The following is a 6,563-nucleotide window of genomic DNA, read 5'->3' as shown; positions in this document are numbered from 1 at the left end:
TGGAGACAGAATCAGCCAGTTCAAAAAGGGTTAGAAAAATCCATGGATAGAGAGGCCACAAAAATATCCTGATGGAAGGGAACAGGCAGAAATATCTCCAATAGTGTCCCTAATCCAGGAATTGTGGATGTTGGAGAAGACTGTGAACCACATGGGATCATTCAGGCTCTCCCACCTGGATTAGATGGATCAAAGGTCTCMCCTGGTGGTGAGATCTTTGCCATTAAAAGAGATGATACCCCACATCTTGAAGACAATTGATTAGAGAATGGTTTCTTTTCTTTTTTCCCCTCTGTACTAGAAAATTTGTAACTGTAGTCCTGAAGTTTTAATCATCAAAGATGAAAATAACTCATATAAAGGAGACTTTGTGTGGAATTTAAGAATAACATCAAATTATACATGGGAACAAACCTACAAGTTTCATGAGCTTCATGTATTTTTTTTTTCTTACAGGTGTCTCAAGTTATTGTATCCCTTTTAAGAAGGAGATAACTTGATATCTGGGAGAAAATCACTGTCTAAGAAACCTACGAATTTAAATTATCTTGCATGATTGGCAGGTCTGAACACCCACAACTAATATGGAGCTACTTGATGGCAGACTTCACAGTTTACAGATAGATTAAAAGAAAGCAGGAAACTTGTTCTTACTTTAAAGCAAGCCTGTGTAGCATATATCCAGCCTTCCTTTGAATAAGAAATCTGCTTTTAAGAGAGAAAACCYGCTGATATACATTCAAGAAAAACAGAAAATTGAAATCAATGTTGCACTMGTTGGTTTGTGTTTTTGCAGAGGTYTTTAATGAAGAYRGTAGCATTTAACAACACCTATTTTTACGTCTGTCTACACATTAAAGAGTGGGGACTGAGGTTTAGACATGCAATTAATAACATTAACAATCCAGCCTGGGAAAACACAAGAACAAATATTCAGTGTTTGTAACCTGCATTGAGATTTCCCTTTGCTCCAAATGAATGCCTGATTTTTTTTTTTTTCCTGACTGTATTTTGTGTCAATCCAAAGACTGTTGTGGATTTTTTTTTCTTTTTAAAGATAAATCATGTTTAGCTCACATCGAGGTTTAAGCGTGAAATACTTTCAATAGTGATTTGCAGTTTAGTAATCCTTGGAATGGCTTTGTTGGGAGAAAAGAGCTTTGTCAGAGATCAGTCTGCAGGAAACAGAGATTTAAGAGACTAGTGAAAATAGTGGGGAAATTTGGGAAAGCATATCTGAACAACCTGAGAGGAAAATGGCAAATGAGAAACAGCACTGACAGAATTTTCTCAGATCACAATATGCAGTTTATGCAGCTGGCACATAATTATAAAAGATTTAGGTTGGAAGGGACCTTAAAGTTCCTGTAGTTCCTGTCCCCGTGCCATGGGCAGAGACTCATCCCACCAGAATAACTCCAGACCTTCACCCCCAGGGAGAACAAAGTGAGCTGAACATGGGTGGGCAGAACTGAACTGACAGGAGCTGAATTGTGTTGGAAAGAATGTGTGCAATTTACCTGTGGCGTGCCCCAAATTGCAGCCATTTGAAAAATACTTTCACAGAAAAAGTGTTAGTAGACCCCTATTTTTGCTGTTGGCACTCTTAGTTCTTTTAAAGACTGAAAAGTAATTTTCCTGTCTTCAGACTTCACTATTAGTTGGGTTTTTTCCTTCTTTTCCTAATGATGAGCATTTTAATTCTTTTAATTCTTCCTGACTAGTGATCTGTCAACAAATAGGAACAAATTTCATAATTTTATCAATATGTGATGTGATCTGCAAGAATATTTGAGTGTATGTAAGATTGCATTCACTTTAAGGGTGTGCTCAGTTTGGCAAGAGAAGGAAAAGAGTAAGCTCCACACCTGGTGAGCTAAACCACGTTTTCAAAATTCATCAACTGAGGCATCAACAAATGAGTGCTCAGAGGAAAACTCAGGTTATGTGCAGGCACAGGCAGAGATGCASGGAAGTAGTGATGAGACAGCTGCATCCCAGCCTTGATGCAGCAGATATTTTGCAAGGACAATTCTATTTCTCTTGCAAATTTTGAATTATTTTTTTCACTTCTTCCTTTTCAAGTCCCCTCCAAGAAGTGTCTGCTGGCATCACCCCGTGCTCACAATGCAGTGACAAGCCAGGGAATGCACAGGAACGAGGATGGTGACAGAGCTGATGGCAGTGGCCATGGCAATGGTTTGACATTTTATTTCAAACCTTTAAGCACAATGAATCATAAGAGCTTTGGGCCAGATCCAGCCCAGCTGATTTAAGACGATGGGATTTATGCCCCTGTCAGCACTTGTCTCAGGATGCCTTGGAGGACAAGAGTTTTCTGCTGGATTATTGTCTAATTAAAATTACTGCAGAAAGGGAAAGAATCCATTTCCCAGTGGTTGGAAAGGAGAAGACAGGCCCCCCATTTGAAGCTATCAGATTCAGAGGGAATCATTTTTATCATCTCTCAAAGAACAAAAAGCAAAGAGATTTTTGTGATGGTTGCTCTCTRTCTCCAGCCACTAAGATCACTCTTCTTGCTTTTAAATCTCTTTATTTCAAAAGATTATTTGCTAACTATCTGTATCTCTGTAATCTTATCAAAAAGCAATTGCTCAGCAAGGCTTTAGAAGGCAATAATTCAGAATTAAGTAACCCTTTATAGAACATTTTGCACTCMGAAGTATGCAAAGAGTTTAATTTTTGTTTTGTAGACAAATTAATCTTAGGTCATAGTTTGGAGGAAGTGTTGCTTGTAGCTCTTCTGCTAGAAATTTATGAAATAGCGTTGCCAGCATGATTCAACATTAGTCAGGAGTGACACCTTTGCCAAAAAAAAGTGACTCAGGCTCCACCATGTGTTACAGTTACAGAGGAAATGGACCTGTAATTATGAAACAGCACTTAGAARTGCAACAGCTGACAGGTCATTGGAGTCAGAGATGCATTTCATCCCCCCAGGCAAATAGAAATTTAAAGATTACTTAAAAGTGTGAAGATACAGTTTGAAGTATCCTTAGTATCCTTAGTGGTCCCTTAATATTTGATGTTTTAAGATGGTTTCACTGCCAGGATGAAGCACAAACCTCGAAGTGCAGGAAATATCAACAGGAGATTGCCTTTATTCCTGATTTTCTTTAGTGATCTGTTCTCTCAGACAAAGGGAGAGTCCTCATTTCTTCTCCCAAAGAAATCAGTGACTCGGGTCTGTCTCTCCCTGGATTRTCCCTGTTCCTCCATGAAGGTGAGCAGGAGTTTCAGCCTTGAGGTTTCTCCCAGCAGTGTCCTTGATTTCAAGTGAAGTTTGGCTGCACTTTCCTTGTCTGCTCAGCCCTTCTGTTTATTTTATTCTCAGGAACCTCGCAGGGGTGAGGGGTGGATGTTTTCCCTGCCATGGCACAACAAGGGAAGTGCTCTGGCAAGGTCAGATGTGGCTTGCACAGAGTTCTGGAGGCAGCACYGAGAGCCAGACTGGTCCAACACCTCCTCTCTCTTTAATAGGAATTACAGATATTTTAAGGAGTGCTCAAACCACCTTCCCAGGTTTTCTCTTGGTTTTTTGTTTTTTTTTTCAGGTCTGTAGAAGATGAAAGATTCACAGGATAGAGTAAGAATCACCGAGACTGGGAAAGACCTCTAAAATCACTGAGTCCAGTCATTAACCCAGCACCAAATTCACACTAAACCATGCCCCCAAATGCCATTTCTGTCTTTGGAACCTTGCAGGAACGGTGATATCACCGGTCCTCTGGGCAGCCTGCTCCTATTCCCSCTGTTCCAAAGACATCCCTTCCCAAAGAGAAACCCACTCTGGCTTCGATAGTCCCACACATTCCATGCCTTCCCATCCCATCCCTGCTCTACCAGTTTGTGACCATCTGCTCGTGCTGTTTGCGTCTATATTTATTTGTGTGTGTTTATATTGGGGGATTCATCTCACACAGGCACCTTTTCCCAAAGCAACGCCCCCCGAGACGTGGCAGCAGGAGCCTCCATCGTTGAGATAATTCTCACCCACCAGTGTGGAGGAAGGACTGGTCCTAGTCCGTTGCTATAGCAATTTTCAGAGGTGTGAATGTGGCTTAATGGTGTCATCTTGGAGCACTATAAATCTAAAGTAATGCCTGCCAAACTATTACATTCTGAAAATTCCGTACTAAGGGAGTTAATAAAATTGATATGTGTGCAAATGGCATTTATAAGTTGCACATTACCAATACAGAGCTCGGTCCCGTTCCAATAAAAATCAGTTGCAAAACTCTCGTTGACTTTATGGCGTTGAAGGCGAGGCCCAACATCCAGCTGGGATTAAGGATGCAGTCTTGACAATTCAACAAAGAAAAGATAAAAAGAAATGTTCCTATGGAAAACAAAGCTCYTTGTCTGTTTATCAACATATGTGTTCGAAATCTTCCATCGTTAAATAATACATCAATAATATTATAAAATGGAAAGGAAAAAAGCAAGAGTTGAACTGAAATCTTTGATGCATAAACCTGTGCAAGATGATGAGAAACAGAGCCYGATATAGCTGTCTAATAAAATCTGCTGGGTGTATAAAATATGTGTACTTCTCTGCTATATGACTTCATCATTAATGCTAAATTATTTATTGTTATAATTAGCATGGTTAAATAATAGTCTTCAGCAGATTTGTAAAATACACACTGACAACGCTTCTGCAGTTTTTATATATTAATGTAGTGAGACAAAAAGGGATTTAAAAACATGTTCAGCCCATGTCAGTTTTAAGGTACATGCAAATCACTTCAATTGTTTAGAAGTGAATAATATTATGGGCTATTGTTGTGGAAGAGGGACAAAACTAAGGGCACAGTGTATTAGAATGCTGAGTCTCTGGGGTCTATTTATAAATAGAGAGCCCAGCCAAGCAGAAATAGCAGAATGAGTTGTTTTTCTTCTTTTCTTGAGCAGAGTTTTTAAGTAGAACTCTGTTGTATTTTTGGGGTTTTTTTTTTGCATAGCTGAGGGATATTAATCCTTTTTAGTTTCTTTAGAGTAACTACTTTACTTGTGTGGGACTCAGAAGTTTGCACTCTGTAACCACAATGATCCAGTGATGGTTTTCCCTCTTTATGGGGTTGCTGGTACTCACCAGTGCTGTGAAAGTATCCTAGGCACTGTGGGTATGTGGGGATGAGGATTAGCTGGAATTAATAACTAATTTCTGAGCTGTAGCTTTGGGCATAGAAAAGGTTATTTGTGTTCTTGCTCAATGTGATCAGTCACGTTTCCATGCAGTGAATACTGCTGTGTCACCAACCAAATCTTTCAGATCCTAGAATCAGAGAATGGTTTGGGTTAAAAGGAATCTTAAAAATCATCTYGTTCCAATTCCCTACCACGGSCAGGGACATCTTCCATTAGAAGATSCAAGACTTGTGATTTTAATTCAAGAATCTGAAAAAATGCAATTTTAGCCCTTTCTGTAAATCAGCCTACCCCACACTGCAACTTTATGTTAAAATACCCAACAACCAATATATTTATTATGTATCAAGGTCATTCTTTATTGCAGGAATCAAGGACTTTATATAAAATAAAATTAAAAAAAAAAAAAACCAAAAAAAAAAACATTGAAAGCCTGAAATATTCTGAACAGATACTTTTTAATTACATGAACTTGATCCTGTCTTTTAAAATTATCTGTCAATGCGTCATGGTTGCTTTGCAGTGCTTGCTTGTCAAGGGATGGAAATTGAGGACAGAGTTCTTGTTGCAGGGAAATGAATTCAGAAAAGAACAGCATGAGGGAAGGGACAGAAATGCTGTGGCCACCAGTCCTTCACCAGGGAGGTCCAGGATCACCAGAGTTGGGGTGTCTGCAGCAGAGAGTGAGGAACTCCATCTCAGAAAACCTKGAAAGATTTTGCAGCAATTTCAGCAGGAATTGTCTGCCAGGTTGARTGGTTTAGTTCGTGCTCTGCAGTTCATATAAATAACACAGATTTGCTTTCACTTTGTTTTCACTTCTCATCCTCTTTCTTCCCAGCTAAGCACAAACCTCAGTCTTCCTTTATTTGTCCAGAAAGGGTTGGAGCTGCTTTCCAGCAATTATTCAGATGTGAAGCAGTTCAGCATAGCAAAGTTAAGCTATAAAAATAACAGTACAGACAGGAAAAATAYTGCATGATGGATTCTGATCTCCTGTGTTTTAACATTAATCACAGTATTGATTTTAACAGGGATGACTTCTCAGCAAAGTGAYTGTAGATGCTTTTTTCCTCCTTATTTTACTGTGGCTGATTAGTTTCTGTCCTCTGTCCAGTGTAGAACCATCCTCTGGAGAGGGCACTTTCAGAAATAATTCTATTTTTTCTTAGTGAAATAATTACTTCAAGAGATTAGACCTAATAGCTGCAGTTGAGTCATCTTGTGTTCTTATTGGATTATTATGCAAAATTAAAAGATAGCAAATCCAGGATATATTTATCTAAGAGGCCTGCTGCAATGCATGCCCACAAACTATAGATGATTTCAGTTCAAATAATTTGGAAAAAARTGTTAAAATATCAGACTGTGACATAGATAATTTTTCTGTT

Source organism: Malurus melanocephalus, unplaced genomic scaffold (assembly GCF_030028575.1).
Source record: "Malurus melanocephalus ecotype Western Australia unplaced genomic scaffold, MMel_1.1 scaffold_167, whole genome shotgun sequence".
NCBI classification, from domain to species: Eukaryota; Metazoa; Chordata; class Aves; order Passeriformes; family Maluridae; genus Malurus; species Malurus melanocephalus.
Note: the sequence above shows the minus strand (reverse complement) of the source record.